Source organism: Somniosus microcephalus, chromosome 10 (assembly GCF_052327205.1).
Source record: "Somniosus microcephalus isolate GS21.2 chromosome 10, FLI_Smic_1.0, whole genome shotgun sequence".
Classification (NCBI taxonomy): domain Eukaryota; kingdom Metazoa; phylum Chordata; class Chondrichthyes; order Squaliformes; family Somniosidae; genus Somniosus; species Somniosus microcephalus.
Window position 1 is genome coordinate 56,467,544 of NC_140996.1, and position 27,441 is coordinate 56,494,984.

Consider the following 27,441-nt stretch of genomic DNA (forward strand, 5'->3'; position numbering starts at 1 on the left):
TGCAAGGAACTAAGAGGCAGGCAAAAATTATGGGTCTGTAGATGCAGGTGTGCAGGTACCAGCTTGTGGGCACAGAGTTTAAACTTTATGGAACTCCTCTGTAAGCGCTCCCAAACATGTCAGATAGGAAGATTCTCATTGGTGCCAGTAATGGTGCTGGGGGGAAAGAAAGATAATTTAGAACAACTGCCACAAATGCTCAGGAGAATCTAAGGCCCCAGTCTTGAATAGGAGCTGGTTGCATCAGCGGAGGAGCAGAGTCTCAGTTGGGAAATCCGAAAGTGATTTCCCCGCATGCTGTGGAGTTCTGTAGGTTCCCCACCCGGAAGTCAACCTGATTGACAGGCTTGGCTTCCAGTCAGGTGGGGAGTACTCCTGAGCAGGCCGCAACCCCAGGTAAGGAGCCTGCAGCTGCTACTGGGAGCGTAGGGAGTGGGGTCCAATCCCATACCCAGAGATTCCAATCCTGGGGTGGGGTTCAATCCCCGACCCTGGGGGACTTTGTATAGGGGGTTCTGATAGGGCAGAGCTTGAGGAGCCGGGTGGAAGAAGTCCTGCTCCTCCTGGCCCACAAGCAGCGCTGTAAAGGCACTTACCTTCTCCCTGAAACTGTCCTCGCCTCCCTTCAGCTGCCAGGTTTCCCGAGGCCTGGGAAACCCAGCTGGCCAGGGTTAAATCTGGAAAAGAGATTAAAGAAAGAAGGTTAAATCTGAGGTTGCCAGCCTTATTAAAATATTAAAATTGCCAACCCAACTCCTGGGAGTGCGTTGGCTGCCTCCCCTTGAACCACCATCGTTAAACCCAGGAGTGGGTGGGTTGGGGTTAGGTTTGACACTTTTAAAGTTTTAACATCTCATTCAACCCCAACTTACCCATTTTTGGGGGTTAAGATTCAGCCCCAAGTGTCAGCAGAACAAAAACAAAAAATAAAAAATAGTTAAATGGCTAAAATACACTTACATTTACATTAACATGTCCTTTCCATGACCTCCAGTATACCTTCCACTGTCTATCAACCCTGGATTCCCATTTGAAATGGAAATGGTCTATGTTGGACATCCTACAGGTCAAGATGGAGAGAAGCGGCGTGCAGGACAGATACATCCCCACATTATTATTATTCAAGTGAGGTTGGGGACATGTCCATCCTGCACTTCCATTTTCAATGGTGCTGTCCAAAAAAGAATGTGCTGATGTGTAAAATGGGTGGAATTCCAAACGAGCTCCAGCATATTTTCCAATATACATCACAACTTCAGACCATGTTGTAAAATCCAGGCTACTATTCTGAATGCCACATGTAAAGTTAATTTGAGTGCATGACCCGCAGAGAAAGTAGCTGATAGAAAAATATTCATGAAGGTCTGCGGACAAAGATAATCCCCTACCTTCCCTGCTCCTGTACTTTATCTGTGGAAACCACACATATCAGGTAACCTGGTGAGGAATGCCATTGAAACCTCCAAAATTGGAACCTTGACTGGACCAGATGGACACTTATGTGATCTGGCAGTGCTGCCATAACATGTCAATGCTGGACAACCTCAAGGGGAAATTTGAGGCTATATCTGCCAGATGTCTGGCTGTGATTGTACATGTAAATGAATAAAGGAACTTCATTCTATCGCTGCAGTAATGATAATGATGATTTGGATTTCAAGGAAAATGATGAACATTAGCAGTAATCATGGAAAACTCAACAAGAAATGCAGAAAAAAGGGCTGTTAATAAAATCTAGAGGGTATTTGCCTCATATTCTTATCAAGAATAAACTTACAAACACTATTTCATAAAAATACTTTTTGGAAGGAAAGGTTGATGCAAACATACAGGAACTGAAGTGTCATCGGTTTTAATTGTGCTGCTTTCTACGTGTTCATATTTGGCATGAATGTATGGAAATTAAAATTCTCATTGCTCTGCACAAGTCAAATTCACAATGAAGGCTGCTGTGGGAATAATGGCCTAGAAATTCAGTTGTTAGCGCCAGCCACTAGCGCCTTAGGAGGAGGAGAAGTGGGGCGCTAAGCGGCTAGCGCCTGGGCGCGGTGCGATCTGCCCCTCTCGCGAACTTCACTCAAGATTTAGCGGCGCAAAACTGCAGCGCCCGCTCAGCTGCGTGCGCAGATCCTGACGTCATTTCATGGTGCAACGCCCTTGGTGCGCCCCGAACCGGAACTTCAGTGGCACCGCCCGTCTGTGCGCCTGGCACCCCCAGCGACTGGTAGAGGGGAACGGTTCCCAGTCGTTGCGGGGCACGGGGGGCGCTATTTAAAGGGGACTCCTCCATTATAAGCGGCAGCCATTTTGTGGTAATCCTGTGTGAGAGATGGATATTTGGAGAGAGACAAAGGGAGAGAGCTTTCTGCTTTGACTCAGCGCTCGCACAGGTACTTCTGGCTTCAAGCCAGAGCTTTGCACTCGGATTTAACTTTCAGTGCCATAGCCTTGAGTCGCCTCATATAATGGGGGCTGCAATGGGTGGAAACGTTTGCTTACTGCATTGCATTCAAAGGGCTCAGAGACGCAGTGAGAGAGTGCTAGTCATGGCCAGATGGAGAAGGGCCAACAGGCATTGGCACAGGAGGCCTTACCCACCCAGGCTATACCGCCAGCAGTTCTCATATCTGAACATGTCTGAGGAGCAGTGTGCTCGGAGGCTGTGATTCAGAAGGGCGGTGGTCACTGAGATCTGCCACCTGATTCACAGAGATCTGCAGCCACAGCTGAGGAGCAGGACGTCTCTGTCGGTGGCAGTGAAGGTGACGGTGGCACACAACTTCTATGCCACCGGCTCCTTCCAATCCGCTACTGAGGACATTGCCAACATCTCCCAATTCACGGTACATTGCTGCATCCACCAGGTGACCAATGCCCTTTTCAGAAGGAGACGCCAGTACACCTCCTTCCCCATGACCCTGGACAAGCAGCAAGAGCGTGCAATGGGATTTGGAGGAAAAGCGGGCTTCCCCATGGTCCAGGGCGCCATTGACTGCACGCATGTGGCTTTGCGGGCACCTCTAGAGAATGCCGAGGATTACCGCAACCGGAAGGGCTACCATTCGCTCAACGTCCAGTTGGTGTGTGACCACAGGCAGCTCATACTAGCTGTCAATGCCCGCTTTCCAGGCAGCAGCACGATGCCTTCTTCCTGCGCCAGACTTCTGTGGCAGACATTTTCGAAGCCCAGGCTCACCCACGAGGCTGGCTTCTCGGGGACAAAGGCTATCCTTTGTGCACCTGGCTGATGACCCCGCTCCATACGCCCAGCACCCCTGCTGAACAGCGATACAATGACAGCCATCAAGCTACCAGGAACATCATTGAGCACACAATCGGCGTGCTCAAGCAACGGTTCCGCTGTCTGGACCGTTCCGGAGGAGCCCTACAGTGCTCGCCTGAGCGAGTCTCCCATTTCGTTGTGGTGTGCTGCATGCTGCACAACCTGGCTATCCTCAGGACTCAGCCACTGCCAGCAGACATTGGTGGACCACCAGAGGAGGAGGAGGAGGAGGTGGAGGAGGAGGAGGTGCACCAAGACGGGAGGGAGGCACAAAGTGCAAGGGCCGTCCGTCGGCGGCTTATTGCAACTCAGTTCTAGGCCCCCTCTCAGGGAATGGCTTGTGCCAATGAAAGAACATGAATGGAGCCGCTCTGCAAGCCCTCAGCCGGTCAAGGCAACAAATAGTTCAAAGTGCAAACATGGACAATGTGATTAAAGAACATTTTTTACTGTGCAAACTCTGTGCCCTTCCCGCATGACAAACTAATTCAGATAAACCCCCCAAAAAACAGTCAGAGACATAACTGGCTCTCACAACCTTCAGAAAATGAAAAAAATAGTTAAACTAAAATGACCATGATCCTCGGCCTTCATATAAAAAGCAAACACAACAGTCTCGGCCTTCATATATAAAAAAAACATTCTCGGCCTTCATATATAAACACTACATTTAGCCACACCTTCTACTTTTTCCCCTGTGATGGTGATCCGCCTCGCTTCCGCGAATGGCCCCTTCCCGCCCTGCAGCTCCTCCTCAATGGGACCCCAGTGGCTGCAGCAAGGCTGGAGGAAGGCTGCTGAGGGTCAGATGGTGAGACGCCAGATGCCCTTGGGGGATGGCCTTGACCAGCTCTGGGCCTGGAGGGCCCAGCTGCTGACTGCTCCAACTCTGCTTGGGTGGCAGCAGTCTGTCCTACGGGTGGTGGCAGCTGCAGTGGAGGAGTGACAGTGTTGGCTGCAGGAATGCTGCCAACCTGACAGAGCACAGTCACTCCCTGGTCGGCTGATACACTGGCACTCGCACGGGCCAGCACTGCAGCATGCGCAGCAATCTGCTGATGCACAGACTGCTGGGCTGCTGCAGCGTGGCGAGGGCCCCAGCGATGCCTGGCCGATCCAGCGAGGGTGGCAGCAGTTAGTGCCCGTGTGGCCCTGATCTGTGTCTGCATCAGACCAGCCAGTGAATGCACGGCACGACTGAGCACTTGGCTGGAAGCCGCCTGTGCTGCCGCAAAGTCCTGCAGACTCCTTGCCTGTGCTGCACTGAATTCTTGCAGACTCCTGGCCTGTGCTGCCCCGAATTCCTGAGCACTTCTTGCCAGTGACTCTATGGAATCAGGCATCCTCACCACTGCAGCCATGAGCTCAGTGTGCCTGCGCTCAGCCTGGGCGCCCATTTCTCCAAGGAGCCACACCTCCTCTGCGCTCACCATAGCAGGACTGGAGGCCGCACTCACCCTCCGGGGAGAAGGCCGCCGAGCTTCCCCACCCCTCCCACGTTGCTGCAGCCCGCTGGGCCCCGGAGCTTCACTCTCCTCAGACCCTTCCCCCCTTCTCCCCTCCAGGGAAGACATGTCCCCATCATGGCCATGGGCTGCCTCGGCTGAGGGTGGCACTGATGGGCCAGCCTCCTCTTCCTCCTCCTCGAATTCAGAATCACTGACAGTGGCAGCTTGAGGGCCTGCCTCCTCACCTGGCGAATCAGCATCTGAAAGCAGGGAGGCACAAGAGTTGCTTTAGAGTGAGGACAGGGTGGCAGTGAGGGAGGCATGAGTGCTGCTATGCACTGCATTGGTTCGATAGTGGCAAAGGATGCTGGTGTGAGGCACAAGTGGAAAGAGAGAGGTCAAAAAGGTGATGACCTTACCATTGCTGTCCAGAACAGGGTCGGCATCTCCACTGGCGACGGAGCCAATCAGCCGGCCTGCCATAATGCGCTCCACACGCTACTCCAGGTCGCTGAGATCTTTGAGGTCAGGACAGCCTCCCCCGGTCCGTCGCTGCTGCCTGCGATTGTGGGCCAGCTTGCCCTGCAAGAGAAAGGACGGCCTCTAAGTACAGTGTCAAGCCCAGATCTTGCCTGCACTGCCTCCCATGGTGGAACAGCCCTGACAGTGTCGAGCCCTAATCTTGCCTGCACTGCCTCCCATGGTGGAATAGCCCTGACAGTGTCGAGCCCTGATCTTGCCTGCACTGCCTCCCATGGTGGAATAGCCCTGACAGTGTCAAGCCCTGATCTTGCCTGCACTGCCTCCCATGGTGGAATAGCCCTGACAGTGTCAAGCCCTGATCTTGCCTGCACTGCCTCCCATGGTGGAATAGCCCTGACAGTGTCAAGCCCTGATCTTGCCTGCACTGCCTCCCATGGTGGAATAGCCCTGACAGTGTCAAGCCCTGATCTTGCCTGCACTGCCTCCCATGGTGGAATAGCCCTGACAGTGTGTAAAGTGCTGAATGTGCAAGTGGTTTTCATGAGAGTCCCATAGCTCTTGGATGAGGGCTGGGCATTGGGGCTTTCAGGACCCTTTGGCCAGCAACTGAGGTGCACATGCAGGGATGAACAGGATAGTGGAAAGGGTACTCACCCTGACAACCCAAGTGAGGTCGTTGAACTTTTTCCTGCATTGAAGTGGAGTCCTGGCAACCATGCTGTTAGTGGTCACCCTGTTTGCCACCTCCCTCCAGGCTTTTCGCTATTCGCTGGGAAGCGGCCTCTTCCCACTGTCAGGGAAGAGGACAGGTCACCTGCGCTCTACTGCGCCAACCAGTAGCCTCAGGGCACCCTCGCTGAAGCGCTCCGCTCGCTCCGCTCGCTCCTTAGCCTTCTGCATGGTCCTGGGCGTAGAAATGATGATCCAGCAATGGTCAGGCCTTGCTTCAGGGCTGCAGTGTGCAGGGCATGGCAGCCAAACAAGTCCACCCTCCCCCTTTAAGAGCTGACCGGCGCCAGCGCGCCTGCCTACAGTCAGCAACTCGCCGCACCTGCGCTGCGCCCGCCCTCGGTGTTAACGCCTCGGCTCGCCGGCTTAGCGCTTTATGATAGTCGTGCATCGCCTGCTTTAGCGCAGCAGCAACCTCTTGGGGCGTTGCAACTCAATTTCGGCGAAGGTGGCGCTAAGTTGCGCCGGGCGCTAAATTTAGTGAAGGCCTGGCTGTAGCGCCCCAAACGTGGCGATACTGAATTTCTAGGCCAATATCTATTATGAAAATGTGCACACCACTACTTATGAAGGTAATACTGTACAATTTCAAACTGGACAGCAATATTTAGGAAATAAAACTGAAACTTTCTGAATTCCTGCTCTTTGCTACAATTAATCTCAGCATCAGTTGGTTAGATAGGGCGAATTATGACTAGCATGCTTGCTCTTGATTGATATCTGGTGACCGCTGCTGGAAGTGCGCACTGTGGATGAGACCAGGATTGGGCTCAACTATGATGAGCCTCATAGCCAAATAGCATACCAGCATTCACTGTTCAGGCTCACACTAGAAGAATGGTTACTTGAGTAAGTTATTGGGGGCATAGGCACCAGCAAGGAGGCAACATCCGCACAAGAAGAGCAAAAAATGGCAGGAAAAGAAGAAACAAAAGCAAAGTTTGCTCAGTTAAAGAGACCAAGAAGTACATTTTCATCTGTAGGGGGTGGTGGGTTGGCGCGTGCGCCCAGTCAGTTATGCCCCTGACTGTCTGTGAGTGGTTCGAATCGCTCCCACACTCCTGGGTTCTAGACACCGGACTTAGGTACAGGCGGCGATACAGAAAACTCAAGTAGACAAGTGGTTTGGATGTAAGAAAACCAAGATTTTATTAAAACAGAAAATAAAACAGTCTTATGAGAAGTCATTAGTATAAAATACAGGCAAATACAAAATAACTATACTTATACAGGGAATGGGGTACACACGGCACATCGAGGGAAAAAAAACTACATTAACAATCCCCTTATCCTTATCCCACCCACTATACCTAACTAGATTATGCTATGAGGGGCCAGAATTCATGCTCACCAAGCCAAAGCAAAGCCAGCTGTTTTAACAGATGTGGGTTTTGAGGTTTGGTCTTCTGTCCTTTTAGGTACCCCGTCGCCACATGGTCTCAGGGCGCTGCTGGAGCTGCTGCTGCGACACACCTTTCTTCTCCTCAGCTACCGTCGTCGTCTCGTCGCGATGGGTTCTCCTCTTCTTCTCCCTCGGGCGGTTGTCAGTGGTAACGTTGTGCCTATAGGGCAGTAATCTAACTGCTTAGATTTTCCTACCCAAGCGTCAAACGTCAGTATATTCGTTGTGGCGTGGACACCTGCATTTATTCGCAATGTTCAACAAGATTCTTCCCCCCCAAGCGCCAGCTTATAACCAGGCGCTTGGCCTTTATCGATACGTGTTTTCACTGCCCTGCTCTGCTCTTATCGAGTTGTTACCTTCTTCTTTGTTTCTATTCGTCTCGTCTCGTTCGCCTCGTTTCCTCTGCCCTCTCTCGTGGCTCAGCTGTCCTGGGTGATTTTGGACTCGGGTCTCATTCCCCTCCCCTGCGCTTGGTATGGATGTCCTTGACTGCTGAAAATTTACTGCGGGGAGCAAGGAGAGAACCCGCCACGAGGCCAGGGCATGAGTATGGGCGGTGGCAGCCCAAGGCCCGACAAGAGTTCAGAGTCGAGAGAGCAGAGAGCAGAGAGACAGATTGCTACCCGGGGCCTGCAGTTATACTCCTTTCAATAGCCCCTTATCTGCGCGCCAAATCAGGTTAGTTCATTGTTTCAATTTTGGCGGGCTGTTTTAAATGATTATAGCAATCTAAGTTAACTGATTTAGATGGCCGTTTATCGCACCTAATGGCCTGATGTCCGGGCTGTATTGTCTTTAATGCATTCTAATCGGCCTGACCAGCCTTGATGGCTCCCATAAGCTGTTTCCGATTATTTATGCGGACAACCTAATGGCCTCAAGTATAGGCCTAACTGGTTTTGATCTGCCTACGCTCTGACGTAATGCATATTCAATGTTTGCTGTCTGGCTTTCAAAACACAAAGTCCTTTTCACAGAAACTGCATTTTAAGTATCGATTTCCCCAAAGCTGCTTGTGCTGCCACAGAGTCCAAGCTTTTTAAAATCTTGCAGGCTTTTGGTCACGAGGTGCGGACACCATCTTTTGGGTACCCTTTTTAAAATGTCCATGCTGGGTCCCTGTTATTAATAACCTTGGGGGAAATGTGGGAATTTTGCGAATCTTACACATCTTATGCATGGCCATTACAGAGATTTGTGTGTCAGGAGCGCTGAAGGCAGAAGCTTACGGTCAAGACAATATTGAACTAATGACATATAGAACATGTAAATGGGATGGCTTGGTGCTGTATTATCTAGAAAGGGGAGTTGACAGCGGTTGGTCAGAACACAATTTATTGAATGAAATTGCTGGTCATATTATTCCAGAAACACATTTATGATTTTTTTATATATCAATTTATTATGTGACTAGGAAATGAAAAATATGCCAGATGTGTTCCGATCATTGGCTTAGTAATATTAATTTCACTGTCCAGAAGGGCTTATAAGAAATATTTGCTGAGAACACTGAGTTAATTAAGTGAAAGTTCTGTGAAAAGAATTTGACATCCTAGAGGGAGGCAGAATCTGCAAGGCATTATAAATCTTCAGACAATGGTGAGATTTTAAAATCAACCGAATAAAATATTTTGACCTGCAAGATAAAATGTAGATTCATGAAACATTTGGCTAACTGTTGGCTTATATTTACTGTGTTTATTATTTCACACTAATAAAGGAACAGGCTGCTGTAAGATTTAGGTTCGCAGATTGCTCTGCCAACTGCAAAGGTGTCAAGTTGAGTGGTCTTGGATTTGAAAGAATGTTAAAAAGGAGTGGATAAATAATGTAAGGATAAAAGGTTCAATGAAATCATTCCAACATAAGGAATGAGGGTATGAGGGAAGAATCACTGAAACTGGAACATCTGTCACATTATATATATATGCCATTTCCAAAGGAGTCATGTGCTTTTTATATAGCTGTTGTACTAAACTCAGATATTAGAGGAATAAATTCTAACTCTGCTATCACCAGCATGTTTACCTGGCCTTAAATATCAACTGTGCTGCCTAGTGGGTTATATTTCCATGGGGGTTCTCCCACTTGTCTGTGGAAGAGCTACATAAATGCTGTTTACACCATTTTATGGGTTTTTCATATATCTTTCACCTAAATTGCGGTGGACACGCGGGAGAACCGCAATGGAAATTCACAAAATAAAAAGAGAAAATTCTGGAAATACTCAACAGGTCAGGCAACATCTGTGGAGAGAGAAACAAAGTTAATGTTTCAGGTCAATGACTTCACACCGCACTCTGGTGGGGTGTGAATGCACGTACGAAAATTGACATTGATACATGAACGATACAGTAATAAAATATTTACACCTGGAATTTCTGCGGGGCTTCTCCGATCTCCCGCCAGAAGATCATCGGAAAACCTGGAGAAATAACTTAAATAGGAACTCAGCATGATGCAATAAAAGCAGCAAGTCAGTGTTATGGCTTGCAGTATGGGGGATCGGAGGCAGAGGCCAATTCAAAGGCTATAGTTTGTTTATTTTCTGCTTCGGAATTAATCTTCATTCTTTTTCAGGCTGCTAAAGGAAAGGCTTTCTGCTTCGCACAGAAAATTGTTGTTGCAAGTTAATTTCTATTAAATTACTCTGGGGAGGATCTCATCAATCAACTGAGTTTGCCTTATGCGTCCCTGTAGCGGGTGGTGTGGGGTGGCGCATATGCCCAGTCAGTTATGCCTCTGACTGTTTGTGAGCGGTTCGAATCGCTCCCACGCCCCTGGGTTCTAGACATCGGACTTAGGTACAGGCGGCGATACAGAAAAGACTCGAGTAGACAGGTGGTTTGGAGGAAAGCAAAACAAAGATTTCTATTGAAACAGAAATTAACACAATCTTATGAAAAGTTACTGGTATAAAAATTACAGGCAGATACAAATAACTATACTTATACAGGGAATGGGGAACACATGGCATATCGAGGGAAAACAACTATCTTAACAATCCCTTTATCCTTATCTCACCCCCTATACCTAACTAGATTAAGCTATGAGGGGCCAGAATTCATGCTCACCAATCCAAAGTAAAAGCCAACTGTTAATGAGTGCGAGTTTTGAAGTCTGGTCTCTGGTCCTTCTAGATACCCCGTCGCCACGTGGTCTTCAAGGGCGCAGTGCTGGGTCTGCAACTGCGACACACCTTCTCCCCTCCGCTACCGTTGTCGTCTCGTCTCGATGGGTTCTCCTCTTCTTCTCCCTCGGGTGGTCGTCAGCGGTAACGTTATATTTATTGAATAGTCATCAGTCGTTACCGTTCAGATTTTACTAGCCATGCATCAAACGCCTGTATATTCGTTGCGGCGTAGACACCTGCATTCTTGCAGTGTTTAACAAGGTGTATGTCTTCACCGTCCACAAGGACTGTCTTCCCCAAGTGTCAGCTTATAACTAGGCACTTGGTTTACTTGTCGATACGTTTTTCGCTGCCCTGCTCTGCCCTTATTGAGTTATTATTGTCTTCTTCATCTCCACTCGTCTCATCTCTCCGGCCTACCATACAAGTCCTGGGCTACCTGCTCAACTTCATCTCGTCTCGTCAGACTACTATACGAGTCCTGGGCTACCTGCTCAACTTCGTCTCGCCCCTTTCTGCGGCCTGGGCGTCCTGGATGGCTGTGGACTTGGGCCTCGCTCCCTTTCCTAGCAGTTGGTATGCTGTTTCTGGCAACTGAAAATCTGCTCCGGGGAGAGAACCCACCACGAGCCCAGGGCACGAGTAAGGGCGGCAGCCCAAGAGGCCGGAGCCACAAGAGCAGAGTCAAGGGCAAGAGCAAGAGAGCAAGAGAGCGATTGCTACCTGGGGCCTGCAGTTATACTCCTTACGAAAACCCTTATCTGCGCGCCAAATCAGGTTGGTTCATTGTCCCAATCTTGGCGGGCTAGTTTAAATAATTGTAGCAATCTAAACTAACTGTTTTTAGATGGCCGGTAATCGCACCTACTGGCCCGATTCCTGATTTGCTTTTGTTATTAAGGCATCTTAATCGGCCTGCCCAGATTCGATGGCTTCCCTAAGCTGTTTCCGATTATTTATGCAAACAACTTGATGGCCTTAAGTATAGGCCTCACTGGTTTTGATCTGTCTCCGATTTGACTTAATGCATAATTCAAAGTCCTATCTGCTTTCAAAACAGAAAAGTCTCTCTTCACAGAAACTGCAGCCTGGGTTTCGATTTCCCAAGAAGCTGCCTGTACCACAGAGTCCAACCTTTTTAAATCTTGCAGGCTTTTGGCCACGAGGTGTGGACGCCATCTTGGGTACCCCTTTTCATTAAAATGTCCATGCAGGGTCCCTTTTATTAATAATAACCTTTGGGGAAATGTAGAAATTTTGCAAATCTTACACTCCCCACTGTGATACTAAAACTTGCTTGAAATATCATTGTTACAAGGTGAGCAAAATTTTTCTGACTCTCCATAGTCAACCTTCCCCTGCAATTACCTATCTGATATACCCACGACACATGCACTTCCCATTCCACGAAAATGTAGTGTACATAAGCATACATAGGATAAATCACAGACTTTACACATATCCAAGCATGGAGGGGTTCCAACACCCCTGCACCACTTGGTACACATACATCTTTATTAACCGCGTCGCAAAAAAACAACAGAAAAACCTTTATTAAAAAATAACAAACACAAAAAAACAACAATCATTAATCAGAATACAAGGAAAAGACTCAAACAGGCGTATCTCCCTCCATCTTCACATAATTTTCCTTCCAGATCTTCTGGTTTCGGAATTCTAATATCTGACATTTTCCCTTACATTGAATGCAAACTAGATACAACACTATCCCCAACTGGCAAACCACGAGAATGTGGGAAGCCATTCTGATCCATGAAGGGACCTCTATGTTATTGAAAATTTCCCACCAGGGTGGAATCACAATATCCAATATCTTAGCCCCAATCTCTACTGTTTTCTGCTCTAGAGTGTAAAAATGTTTCTGCAAAACTATAACGGCTTTGAGTATTTTGGTAAGCTGTTCAGGGAGAGGGGGAATTTCGTAACCAAAGTGCGCTACGTACTTTTGCAAATTCGTAAAATTCTCCTTCACAGTGAGGTGAACAGTGAAGGGCTCAGGAATGGGGACAATTCACTCCTGGGCCACTTGAACTTCTGCCTCGGGTTTAAAACAGAAACTGCTGTCACTAACCAGACACCAGCTATGCTGTCCATGCCGGTAGTGGGATGCGCCGGTGGTGACACAATGGCCCAGAACTTGGTGTCGGGGGCTTGCCGCGCGTGCAAGCCCCCGATGTGCGCTCACCCTGCGCGCCGACATCTGAAACCTGGCCCGCAGTGGATTTCCTTTCAGTGGCCTGGTTCTGATGTTGGCGCACTGTGCTAACCTGACCCAGCGGCGTAGTTAGTGCGATGTGCCGGCTGGGATCAGGTGAGCACTGTTCAGCCAATCAGGGGAGGGGAAACTTCATTCATAAGTTTGAGAGTAAGAACTGTCAAACTCATGAGAAGTACTGCACCCCAAAACACTACTTAAACTTTAAATAAAATTTTAATAAACATCCCAATCATTATATTAAGTATAAATAAGTTAAAAAAAATAATTTAAACAATAATTTTTTTTTTTGAAAAAAATAAATTTTTAATAAAAAGGGTCTAAAACTAAACTTACCTTATTGTAGATTCTTTAAAATAATAAACCTGTCAAAAAAAAATTCTAAATTGCACTAAAACACCACTTACCTGTAAAAATAAATACTTACGTGTGCTTTTTACAAGCGTAAAGACCGGAGGCCTTTACACATGCGCAAATCCCCCAAAACAAAGGAAATCCAAGACGCACGCGCTGCCCCCTACAGCGCACGCGCTAGCCTCTTCACCTCTTGGGTTAGAGGAGAGGGAATGCTGGTTTTCAGCGCATGCGCTGTGCATGCTGAAAACCGGCATTTCCTCCGGCCAGACGCGTGAGTACCCCTTCCGTACTCACGCGTTTGGGGAGGAATTACTGCCCCATTATGTCCCACCTCCTATATATGCTACCTGCGGGGGAACATGGCCTTATGCCATTGCCTCCATGATACAATTAATAGGTTTTGTGCCAGCAGCTCTGAACGCACACTGTGGTTTTGATTAGGCATTCAAGTGCTGGGGACACAGGATTATGTGTGGTCACCCTGAGAGGTCAGTACCTGTCATAGCGTGCTCCCACTTTATGACGTAAGGCGGGACCGCTGTGAAACAAATGTGTGCACCCCCTTGAATGACTCCAATGTACTCTACCATGTATACCAGTGCGGGTCGGGCTGTCCTACCCATGACCGGCATCCTAACTGCTACTCCCATGATTGTGTGGTTGGACCGCCCACAATCCACGGGGACTGGATAGGCTTCGGAGGCTAGCCGGAGTTGGCACAGGCTTAGTGCATTCTCAAATGGATGGAGGGCTGCTAGGTGCTTGTTGCTAATCCAGGAGGGGACCAAACCCTGTTTTAAATCCTCCAGATTACTGCGGCCCTCGCCCAGTAACCACGCCCCGTATAACACGCACACCTCATTCTGCGCAGCCTGGTCAGAAGCATTTCTGTCCTCCCTTATGAGAGCATTTACCGTCTTTGTGTGCTTTTCCAACTCCGCTATGATTTCCTTTAAATGGACCGTCATGGCCTGGTCCTCATGCAACTCCGAGCCCACTAACTTGTTCTCATCCAGTAATAACTTCCTTAACTGTGTTTCTAGACTGTTAATCTGGGTCTGCAGCTCTATGTCATCCAAACTGTTGATGACAGAGGACCCAGTATTAAACGCAGTAAAAACATCATTCCATACACCACTTCTTTGTCTCCCTGTATTACCCAAAAATTCTCGGTGTATGGTGTAGAGTTCGGTCTTGTCCACGTGGGCGAAATCGAGTTCGTAAAACTTCTTGAACATTTCTTTTAATAGGGCCTGGTATAGCTGCTCTGTCTCTTTGGGACACCACTCTGGCAAATGTACCTCGGTGAGATTTAAAATCACGGAGGCTACCGCGTAGTGTACCCCCTGTTACAGTACCTGATCTGTAGGCACCAATACCAGCCCATTCCCTGGTCCCTTGGCGTTTGGTGGGGCACACCTCCCGGCGTGTCCTTGCTGCCCGAGTCGTGGGCAAGGGCTTTCAGGCACGCGCCACTAGCTCAGTGGCTTTAACTGGGGCTGGGTACCGCGGGACTATGCATGTGTGTAGGTGGGAATCCCATTCTACCCCCTTCCCCTTATCCTGCCAGGCTGCAGAGAAGATGATAGATATGCCCGTAGGGCAAGCCCTTTTCGACCCCCACATACAGACATAGATCCCCTGTTCCGATTCCCACCACTTGTCCCAACATACACTCGTCCCTTCTTGGGTCCCGGTGACCGTTCGGTGGGTGTCGTTTCCCATCCGTTCCAAGTCGGCAGTGCGATCTCCCATGTCCGTGCTCAGCTTTCTGAGCCACCACCATCTTCCCAGGGGAATCTGTCCTGTGCACGTCAGGCACATGCGTTTCCCCTCAGTGACCCCGATCCGTGAGGCCACAACTGGTACGCTGGGGCAGGGGAGGGAGGCCTCGCCGTAGGTGAATCCGGTCTGGCTGGAGTACCGGGTGGAGTTGGATCCCAACCACCCGGGCCATCTTCCCTCGTGGGCGTAGACGGCAGGTCCCTCCATGCCTTGTTCGCTGCTCCCGGCAGTCACCACTGGAGCCTTTTCTCCCGAGCACCCGTAGATGTGGGAGTCTTCCACATCGCCTCGCTTTCCGGCGCTCATCCCAATCAGGGCAAATAGGATTATGATCCCTTTCATCCTGAAAGTCTTTCTGCAAAAAGATACAAAAAACATGCAGCCAGGTCCCCAAGAGATTCTCTGGCTTGGTGAAGCATGGTCGGGTCCCGCGACCTCGACCCAAATATACACTCTTAACAGATTACTACTCAATCGAAACTACCCATCACCTTATTTAACTTAAGCTAAAACACCCAATCTTAAGCTAAATACATAAAACTGCTAAATACCTAACTTAACAATTTCCAAAACTTAAACTAAAACTTTATACATCCGCCGCCCGTCTCCGGGCGGCCAGGCTAATCCCTGGTTGGACTGCGGCTCACCGCTACCCCCGGCGTGGCCGCACCGTCCTTCACTTTTGGTCCCTCGCAGCCCGTGGCTGCTGGCTGAGGACCTCTGCCCTTGGACCTTTCCCTGGCTCGAGGGGCGGCACTTGGTAACTGGAGGGCTGGTGACCATGGTTTTCTCGGCTGGGGCGTCTGTGGGGACCTTCTGGGGGCCTTGACGGGTGGAGCTTTCTTGGCCGCTGGACCTTTGACCCGAACTGCCATTCCCTCAGGCTTGACCCCTCCCGAACCTGGGCTGGGGGCAGGTAACTCTTCGCAGCCTGCTGCTGCGAGCTGAGAGTCTCCGCCCCCAGGTCCCATGGTTGGGTCCGGGGCGGGGTTTTCGACCACAGGTCCCTCCCTCTCTACACCTGGGTTAGGGGCGGGGTTTTCACCCTCAGGTCCCTCCCCCTCGTCTGGATCCCAGAAGAGCGGGGGAGTGTCCCAATCGATGGGCTGGATGGCCCCAGCCTTCAAGCAAGCCACAGCGCCTGCCTGTGCAGTCTGTGAACTCGCTCCTGCTGCAGGCTGAGGATCTTTATCCTCAAAACTTTTCCCAACTGGCTGTTTTCCCCTTTTAGGTGTAAACAGCTTACACTGGTTGATATGGAACCATTTTGTACAATGGCTCCAAACTTCCTACTCGGGCATAGTTTCTTACCATGACCTGATCTCCTACCTCCCACTTGTGGTGCTTTCTCAGCTCCAGCAGCAATCGGTTACGCCGATGCTGCCTTCCCATGTTCCTAGCCGCCTGCTCGTGGAACTGCTTCAGGTGCTCAAAGAGGTTTCGGGTGAACCTGTCCCGGTTGACCTCTCTGAGCTGACGCTCCGTAAGCACCGGGGCTAGTACATGGGTGGGGGTCTGCATAACCCTGCCAGTCATTAGCTCGTACCGGGCATACCCCGTGCTTTTAGACTGGCTAGCCCAGATCCCCATCAACACCAACGGTAGGACCTCGGCCCATTTACGGGTTGAGTCCACCATCTCCTTTCTTAACCTTTCTTTCAGGGTCCGATTCATACGTTCCACAATCCCTGATGACAGCGGATTGTGGGGCACGTGCCATTTCCCTTCAATGTCTAATAGCATAAGGGTGTTCTGCATCACCTGTCCGGTGAAGTGACTCCCTTGGTCGGACTCCACAAACTGTGGTAGTCCCCACCGCAAGAACACTTCCCAGACCAGGGTCCTGGCAGTACCGAGAGCTGTGGCTGCTCTGCAGGGAAAGGCCTCTACCCACTTGGTAAACACGTCCACCAGGACTAGGCAGTACTTATAGCCTCCCTGGGCAGTGGGCAGGGGCCCAATGTGGTCGACCTGTATCGACTGCCATGGTCCCTCTACCCTCCTGACATGTCCCATAGGAACCTTCCTTTTGTGGGGGGCGGGATTATTTGCAGCGCACACAAGACAGCCTGCACAGAATTCGTGGATATCGTCCCTGAGTCCCGGCCACCATCCCGCCTGTTCCACCCGCTGCCAGGTGGTCTCAGGCCCGGGGTGTCCCGCTCCTGGACCCTCATGGGCCAGTTGTAGGAATTCCCTCCGGTGCTGCTGCGGCACCACCCACTGTTCCCCCGGAACAGCATACCCTCTTTAACGGAGAGAGTCGCTGTGCCGTAATGACCTTCTATTCCCTTTCCCTCAGTAACTGCACTGAGGACTGCTTTTAGGACGGGGTCTTGGGCTTGGACCGTCTTAAGGTCCGGTGCTAACGCTACCCCTACACTCTCTTGGGTCCCGTCCCTACCTCTGACCGCCGCCATGGGTCTGGACCCAAATGGGTCCCAGAAAGTGCCTGTGCGGGCACCCTCCTTAGCGAGCAAGTCAGCCTGCTGGTTGCCTTGGTTGCGGGGTCTGTGGAGGAATGGGCCTTCACCTTGTGACTGAAAACCTCCCCTTCCTCCCCCACTGCTGCCAGGATCTTTTCCAGTATGGGCTTTACTGTGCGGGGTCTCCCGTCAGCAGAGGTGTATCAGGACCAGATGGCCAGGTACTCCGTACACAAATTGCACGTGAACATGCTGTCCGAGCAAATCGTGTAGGGGGTGGGGAGTATTTCGGGGTGTGTAACAACGTACACCACCGCTGACAGTTCAGCCTCCTGGGTGCTCATGGTGCTGCTGAGCTTAATCGCCAGGGCAATGTTTGCCACTGGGTCGTAAACTCCATACCCCGTGAGACGCTCACCAGCAGATACCGTGCTGGAACCGTCTACATAGATCTCGCAGCCTGTGGGATGTATCCCGGCCCGTAAACCTATATTTACTTCCCAAACACCTTCAATGGAACACCGGTGGGCTGTTCCAGCATATACCAGGTTGGCTGCGAGCTTTGGCTCACAGAGACCCTTGACCTTCAGATCCATCTGTGAGAGGAGCAAGGTCCAGCGGGCAATGCGGGCACTGCTCACTGTTCCATCCTTGGCCTCCCATCCAGAAGCATCTGGGTGGGTGTGTGATGGGTGAGGAGGGTGATGGGAGAGGTGCCTGTGAAGATCAGTGATCTTTTCACAGCCCAATGTGTGGCCAAAAGGTGCCGCTCACAGTTGGAATAGCTCCTTTCCACATCTGTGAGTATCCGGGAGGAGTAGACTACCGGCCGCAGCCGGCCGTGCCGCTCTTGGAGCAGCACAGCACTCAGGCTGTCCCCGCTGGCTGCTACCTCCAGGAAAAACTCTTTCCCCCCATTTATGGCCCCTAGAGCTGGCGCGGTCTGCAAGTCTTTCTTGAGCCTGACTAATGCTGCCTGGCAACCCTCATCCCAAAGCCACTCCACTCCCTTGCGTAGGAGTCGGAGCAGAGGGGCTGCGGTAGCCGCATAGTCCTCAATGAAATCTCTGCAGCACCCAGTTAGCCCCAGAAATGACCTCACACCCGTTACTGTGTTAGTGACCGGCAGTTCTTGTACTGCCTCCCTCCTAGCCTTATCTATGGCCCTTTCTCCAGCGCGCATGGTCAGACAGAGGAATTTTACCTCCTGCTGGCCGATCTGCACTTTTTTGGGATTTACTTTGAAACCCTTCTGCCCTAACAGCTCCAGCAGTTCGGCCAATAGTGGGCCATGCTCCCCTTTCGAATCGGTGAACAGGAGCAGGTCATCCACTGGACCAACTGTCTGGGCTGGCTAAAATCCTTCAAACTGTCGGCCATGCACTGATGGAAAATGCTGGGACTGTTGTGGAAGCCCTGAGGCAAACAGTTCCACGTGTACTGTTGCCCTTTAAAAGTAAAGGCAAACTTGTACTGATCTTCCCTCCTTACAGGGATGGACCAAAACCCATTGGAAATATCCAGCACCGTGAAAGTGGTTGCGGATGCTGGAATACTCCCTATCAGGTCGGCAACTGCTGCTACTGTGGGTGCGCAGGCTGGGATGTTGCTATTGAGCACCCGGTAGTCCACCGTGGCCGTCCAGGAATTGTCCGGCTTTCTGACCGGCCATAATGGAGAATTCACGTGGGTAGCTATCGGTCTCAGAACTCCCTGCTGCACTAACGAGGGCATGGCTGCTTCCATGTCCGGTTCTGCTTCCCTGGGGATGTTATACTGTTTCTGTGGTCGGGCCATGGGGTCCCCGTCTACGCTGACCTCAAACCCTGTGACCCTCCCGCAGTCATGCTTGTGAGTGGCAAATGTGGCCAGGTGGGCCTGCACAAATGCCTGCAACTCTGGTGGGGTGTTGTTGACCATGAGCCCGAGGTTATAATCCTCTTTGGGCTTCATGGTGCAGAGGGTCCCCTTCCCTTCCTTTCCCGGGATTACTACGATCTCTCCGTTCTTTACTTTAACTGCCCCTCAAAGGCAATGGTTCCTTAAATCCACTAGGATCCCATGGCCCACAATAAAGTCGGCTCCCAGGACCCCTCTTCCACCCTACACTTCCCATTTCATCAGGACACAGGTCCACTTGGAGCGGAGCGGTCCTAACCAAATGGCGAGCGGGATGGAAAACGAGCCAGCCTGTTCCCTACCCGTGAACCCCGATAGACTGTATAGGACCCCGCTGGAGAGAGGCGAGGTAGTGGGGTTAGCTGAGTAGACCACAGTGCATAATGCCCCCGTGTCTAACAGATAGGTCCTCATCACCTTCTCCACCTCCATCTCCAAAACGAGTCTTTTCCACTCATTATATCGGAGAGAACACAGATAAACAGGCTGCGCTGGCTCTAGTCACGGCTGTGGGTTGGATGGGGCTGATGGGGTGAGAGCACCGATGGCGGCTGCTACTCTCCCCTGGCCAGTCAATAAGGACCTCATGGTGTCCAAAAGTGACTCGGCCTCTGCGGAAGGGATCCCTGCCTTGCCTTTTGGGCTGGGGCTGTGGGATGCTTTCCCTTATTATCCTTCCAAGGGTTTTTGCACTCCTTCCGCCAGTGACCATCCTTCCCGCACCCGTAACAATTGGTCTTGGTGTTGGGGGGGTTACTCCCTTCCTGGTGCCACTCTTTCCTACCCGGTCCGGGTTTTCCCTCATGCACCTTTCCCTTGGGTGGGTGTGCATCGGCTCCCCTACCGTTTTTATAGGCCAGAGTGAGCTGCCTAATTACCGTGAGTTCGGTGGTCTGGGGATTTTTGAGGTCGAACCAGGCTTCTGCCTTGGCCCGGACCTGTGGCAAGCTGTTTGCCACCAGGCAATGGAGCCAATGGGCCAGGGAATCCCTGTTCAGGAACGCCCGGTCTGGCGTTCCCTGACAGGCCCTCCGGTACACCGGCCACAGCCGGTCCGCAAAAGCCTGCGGGGTTTCCCCTGAGAGCTGGATCGTCGTCTCCACATGGGAGAAAGGACTTCCCTCATCCATCCCCATGGCCTCCAGAACCACATCTCTAAGCTCCTCATACCCACACTGCCCCCTTTTGCACTTGTCAGAGAGGGATTGGAGGAGACTACTCTCCAGGGAGAATAGCAGCATTTTGGCCTTCTCAGCGTCATCGCAGCTGTTGACGCTGGCTGTCTGCTCTACTTCCTTGAAGTGGATCGAGGGATCTCCCTTTTCGGAGAGCCTCGGGAGATGGTTGACTATAGCCCTAAGCTGTTGGGTGTTAAAGGGTAATACAAACTGGTTTTGGAAGGGTCCCTCAATGTTGCCATTGGCAGGTGGGCCGAACCTCCGATGCCATGCTGGGCACATCGGTCCTGGCTCCGACCTCTCTGGCGGGGGTTGCTCTACCTCCGCCTCCACCCCGGGCTCCACCCCGGGTTCCACCCCCCCTTGCTGCTAAACCTCGCTGAAACTTGGCGCTACAGGTGGAGGTTGTGAGGTCCCCTCTCTCTCAACCAGGTCGTCCCTAGACACTACCGGTGATGTTGGAACTGTCCTCCCCTCATTCCCCATAAAATCTGCCTGACCGGCCTTTGGGCTTATGAGGCATACCATGCCTTTTACCTTCCGGAGGGCCCGGCTCAGATTTTCTATCCTCTCTTTACAGGGGCCGTGGTCTGCCTCCTCAAACCCTTGCTCGCTCGGTAGCTTACACGCTGCCTTTACCTCCTGTACTTTCTCTTCCTATTCCCTAATCTGCCTTGCCAAGCGGGCGTTCTTCTCCTGCAACCTTAACTCATTTCCCTTGGCCTCGGTGACATGGCACCGTAGGTATTCCAACTGGGCCTTGTGTTCTCCCACTAAATGCACTCTCTCCTGATTCGAAGCCTGCAAAGCTGCTAATAACTTCTCCCCTGCCAGAGCCTTATCCTGGATCTCCAGGGCTGACTCCCTTAACTCGACTGCCTGTGCTGCAACGAGCCTGTCCAAAAGCTGGACCTGCTTTTTAAAACACATCAGTCAAACTGCCTTCTCTAAGGACTTCTTGTGTTCCTTCCCCTCTGTCCATTTAGCTGCTGCATCTACCGGACGCCCAGCCTTTAACAGAGTGGTGATCCACTTCTTAGTGAAATTCACCTTGCTAAACACATAATCAGAAATCCTTTCCTCCATCATGGTTCGCTCATCCGAACCATTGCCTACTGTATCGCAACCCTGTTGCCGGTGTCCTGCTGCGGTCGCCATTTCTGTAGGGGGTGGTGTGGGGTGGCGCGTACGCCCAGTCAGTTATGGCTCTGACTGTTTGTGAGCAGTTCGAATCGCTCCCATGCCCCTGGGTTCTAGACACCGGACTTAGGTACAGGCGGCGATACAGAAAAGACTCGAGTAGACAGGTGGTTTGGATGTAAGCAAAACCAAGATTTTTATTGAAACAGAAATTAATACAATCTTATGAAAAGTTACTAGTATAAAAATTACAGGCAGATACAAATAACTATACTTATACAGGGAATGGGGAACACACGGCACATCGAGGGAAAACTATTATCTTAACAATCCCCTTATCCTTATCTCACCCCCTATACCTAACTAGATTAAGCTATGAGGGGCCAGAATTCATGCTCACCAATCCAAAGTAAAAGCCAACTGTTAACGAGTGCGAGTTTTGAAGTCAGGTCTCTGGTCCTTCTAGGTACCCCGTCGCCACGTGGTCTTTAAGGGGCGGTGCTGGGTCTGCAACTGGGACACACCTTCTCCCCTCCGCTACCATTGTCGTCTCGTCTCAATGGGTTCTCCTCTTCTTCTCCCTCGGGCAGTCGTCGGCGGTAACATTATATTAATTGAACAGTCATCAGTCATTACCATTCAGATTTTACTAGCCATGCATCACGCCTGTATATTCGTTGCGGCATAGACACCTGCATTCTTGCAGTGTTTAACAAGGTGTTTGTCTTCACCGTCCACAAGGACTGTCTTCCCCAAGCACCAGCTTATAACTAGACACTTGGTTTACTTGTCGATATGTTTTTCGCTGCCCTGCTCTGCCCTTATTGAGTTATTATCGTCTTCTTCATCTCCACTCGTCTCATCTCGTCGGACTACCATACAAGTCCTGGGCTACCTGCTCAACTTCATCTCGTCTCGTCGGACTAATATACGAGTCCTGGGCTACCTGCTCAACTTCGTCTCGCCCCTTTCTGCGGCCTGGGCGTCCTGGATGGCTGTGGACTTGGGCCTCGCTCCCCTTCCTAGCAGTTGGTATGGTGTTCACAGAAATCACAGAAACCCCACAGTGCAGATAGAGGCCATTTCGGCCCATCGAGCCTGCACCGACACATATCCCACCCGATCCCCGTAACCCCTACACCAACACATATCCCACCCTTCTAGCTACTGAAAATCTGCTCCGGGGAGAGAACCCGCCACGAGGCCAGGGCACGAGTACGAGCGGCAGCCCAAGAGGCCGGAGCCACGAGAGCAGAGTCCAGAGTCAAGGGCAAGAGCAAGAGAGCAAGAGAGCGATTGCTACCTGGGGCCTGCAGTTATACTCCTTACGAAAACCCTTATCTGCGCACCAAATCAGGTTGGTTCATTGTCCCAATCTTGGCGGGCTAGTTTAAATAATTGTAGCAATCTAAACTAACTGTTTTTAGATGGCCGGTAATCGCACCTACTGGCCCGATTCCTGATTTGCTTTTGTTATTAATACATCTTAATCGGCCTGCCCAGCTTCGATGGCTTCCCTAAGCTGTTTCCGATTATTTATGCAAACAACTTGATGGCCTTAAGTATAGGCCTCACTGGTTTTGATCTGTCTCCGATTTGACTTAATGCATAATTCAAAATCCTGTCTGCTTTCAAAACACAAAAGTCTCTCTTCACAGAAACTGCAGCCTGGGTTTCGATTTCCCAAGAAGCTGCCTGTACCACAGAGTCCAACCTTTTTAAATCTTGCAGGCTTTTGGCCACGAGGTGCGGACGCCATCTTGGGTACCCCTTTTCATTAAAGTGTCCATGCAGGGTCCCTTTTATTAATAATAACCTTTGGGGAAATGTAGAAATTTTGCAAATCTTACATCCCCTTGTTCCTCTGCTATGAGGAAGACGAGGAGGATCAAGAGAATGAGGGCAGGGAGGCCAGGCTGTCAAGTCCCGACCACAGGTACCTCATAGTGTACAGTACCAGGTGGTCTTATCTGAATAGGTCAGTAGAGTAATGCATGAGAAGGCTTCACTTTTACCTGGAGGTAATTTCAGTTGTTCCAGCTGCTGGCCCCTTACTTACAGTTCCCTTACTTACTTACAGTTCACCTCTACCAGTGTAAGTCGATTTCCATACCCTCCACTCAGCAATACCTGCTTTCTTATCCCCCATCCCTAGCTCTTCCCGCTCTATGTGTCATCTTGTATCTCCCCTCAAGTTCACTAAATTATTACTGCCTCCCCCCATAAGTAGGTGTCTCTGGGCTGGTACATGTGAAAGCTTTGATGAATGTTTTCTGTTATTGCACTAATATGTATGACCTGAAGCACTCATATTGTATATTGATGATAGGTTTCAATATGAGGAGTTTGAAGGAATAAGATCACTGAATCAATTGGCTCTGATTTTAATGGGAAGGCGGGTACAGTGCTCACGAGCCCCGAAGCAAGTGGTGCACCTGTAGAGTCCGGGCCACATTTCCATTAAATTTCTCGGTGACTCACCCAAATGCGGCCAAATAGTGGATCTGGCCGGCGGGCAAGAATGAGAATGAGCAACCGCAGCCAGGGAACCATGGGAACAGTCCCAGCAGTCACTAAAGTTGTCAGGGGGGGCTCTAAGAGCGATCGAAGGAGAGGGAGAAGTCCGAGGCAAGGAATGCCCAAGGTTTTCTTATGAGGTCCAGAGGCGATCTTCTGCACCACCTGGCCCACAAGGAAACCTAAATTAAAATGTTAGAACTTCTGGCGCAGGATCCATCTCCTGGCGGGTCTAGGCTGATGGGAAAGCCGTCACTGCTCCACCATTCAGACCTCCAACTAAAATGGCAGATCAGTTCCCAAGGATATCATCGGACCCAATCAACTTATTTAAAGAAGGATCCCCTGCCTTCCTATGGGTATCCCGCTTGCCTGCTCAAAACAGCAAGTTAACATCGGGACATAGTGGGAAGGGAGTGGGATCAGAAGGGCAAAGTAGCTGCCCACATTTTAACTGCCCACCACCCAGTTTCTGCCAGGCAGGGAGAATTATGATTAGGGTCATAGAATTTTACAGTACAAATTTTACACCCTATCATGATATACCATCTCTCTGAAAGAGCTAATCACAGTCCCATTCAACTACTCTTTTAAACATTATTATGCTTTCTGCTTCCACTAATGTTATTGGTAGGGCATTCCATGTCCTAACAGCCCTCTGCATAAAAAATCTCTTAACCTTTCCCTTTGTTGTACTGATGATGATCTTAAATTTATTTCCTCAAAGGCTTTCTCCTTGCAGGCAATGAGAGGACGGATGGTCAGGGTAACTACCCCAGTGGCTGATCTCTGTCACTGGTTATGGGCAACTTTCTCAGAAAGAGAGCCCATACTCTACTTGACGTAAATGAAATGTTACCCGGATGTCAGTAAGCATTGAATAATAAGGGTGCGTAATAGGAGCAGGCAAGCAGCAATTACATCTCATGAGAGCCTTTTACTATGATCCTTCATCTAAGATGAAGCTGCACTGGTAAGGGAAGAAGGATGGTGTGTTAGGTCTCGTCGTGTCTCATGATGCACATTTCTGGGAAGTAGCATATGGTGCTTAAGACAGCAAGAGCAAGGTGGTTGTAATTATGAAAGGTATTTCTTGCATGTCAGTGTTTTAAGGTGTCGTTGCCTTCTCTTTCCTTAGCAATTCTGGTAAGATAACTAAACTTCTTTCTGCACTGGATTGCCATCTTTACCTCAGGAAAATAGGTTAGGATCACAGTGGGATTGGTCTGGTGGCCGGAAATCCCACCCTACCCCTCTTCCATCAGGAACCTCAATGAGGAGGAAAATCTAGGCTCCTTTTTGACAACAAAGGGTTAATATCTTGACTAGATTTTGCCAGATCCAATCGAAATGGCAGATGTCCATAATTGATGGCCGCTCAACCTTTGGTGGCTGTGCCTTCTGTTGCCGAGGCCTTAAGCACTGGAATTCCCTGCCTAAACCTCTCCGCCTCTCTACCTCTCTTTCCTCCTTTCAGATGCTCCTTAAAACCTACCTCTTTGAACAAGCTTTTCATCACCTAATTTCTCCTTATGTGGTTTGGTGTCAAATCTTTTGTCTGATAATACTCCTGTGATGCGCCTTGGGACGTTTTACTACGTAAAAGGTGCTATATAAATACAAGTTGTTGTTGTTGTAATTTTGCTGCTGCTGAGCTTTTACAATATGAATTCATTAGTGGTGATGCAAGAAAATGAACTAATCACAGCAAATCTGCCATACTGCCCCTTTACACTGCACAAGCGGCTCAATTGCTAATTACCCAATCTCAGTGACAACATCTTTAGCAGTGGGGAGGGCTAACTTTGCTGAACTTTGTGAGGCCAGCTGCCCCCCTTACTTTGAATAGACCTCCTTGTATGGAAAATGTGTACAGAGAGGCAGGTCAGCAGCACTATTGGTTCGAGTTGAAAAATCCAGCCAGGCAGAAGCTATTAGAGGATTGTTGCTGGCCCTTAAAAGGGAAAACATTTTTTGCACTAGCAAGAAAACCATAGCTTGTGACACAAATAGCTGAAGGAGAAATGTGGACACAACTGTTCCCTTCACTGATGTTGGCTTTGGGGGTCCTGCTGCAGGAGGTCCTGTTGGATCCGTGGTTCAGTGGATAAATAATCACACGGATGCTGTACATTAACAAATAACAGGTCTTTACTGGAGGAGGGTAATCTCTAGACTGGGGTACAGAGGCATGCGCAAAGCTTATATACCGGTGTGGTCACTGCCGGTACTACAGTATACAGGAGCTGTAAAAAGTAGTTCTGACTTAAAGGCACATACACTACAATTCCTCCCCTTTAAGATTAATAATACCCCCTTAATATTCAAATAACAATTACATTTTTACATGTACATTAAATATCAAAAGTCCATTTATAGATTCAGCCTTTGGGGCGGCTGCCTGGCCCTTTCGGGATAGCGCCTTTCCAGAGGTTCTTGTTCTTGGTGCAGAGGCGATTCTGACCCCTTTTCATTGGGTAGTTCATCGGGTTCCACTTCTACTGGGTCTGAAGTAGGTGCTATCGTTATGTTGGGTTCATCCCCAGGTACTCGAGACATGGGGTTGACGCGTTCCTGTGACGCTAAGATCTGATCGACGTGGCGTCTCACAATGTTCTCCCCGACATCCACTGTGTACATTAATGGCCCCTGCCTTGTACATATCGTTCCGGGTTGCCACTTCTCTGTTCGATAGTCACGGGCCAAGACTGGTTGCCCTACATTGAAGCTCCTTGTCGGCTTCTCATTGATGTGCTGGAATTGTTTGTCCTCAACCTTTCTTCGCACATTTGGTCTGAGCAAGTCCAGACGAGATCTCAACCTTCGGTTAAAGAACATCATGGCCGGGGTCTGGTTGGTAACTGCATGTGTCACGTTTCGGTAGGCTAATAAGAAATTGTCCATCTTATGCTGTAGTGGAATTTCCTCATCGCACATGGCCTTTATCACCTTCTTAAAGGTTTGTACGAACCTCTCAGCCAATCCATTGGTGGCTGGATGATACGGGGCGGATGTGTAATGCCTTACCCCATTCCTTTTCATGAATTTTTGGAACTCGTCGGACACAAACTGTGGTCCGTTATCAGAGCAGATCTGCTCTGGCAAACCGTTTCTGGCAAATATGGTCCGTAGGACTGCAATCGTTTTCTCTGTAGTGGTTGAAGACATCTTTATCACCTCAGGCCACTTTGAATGAGCATCCACTGCTATTAAGAACATTGAGTCCATGAATGGACCAGCGAAATCAATGTGCACCTGTTGCTATGGAGAGGAGGGCCACTCCCATGGGTGTAGAGGGGCATGTGGTGGTGCATTTTGGACCTTCTGGCATCCTAAGCAGCTCTTAGTTAGGTCTTCGATTTGTTGATCGATTCCCGGCCACCACACATAAGCCCTAGCAAGGCTTTTCATTTTCATTCCCC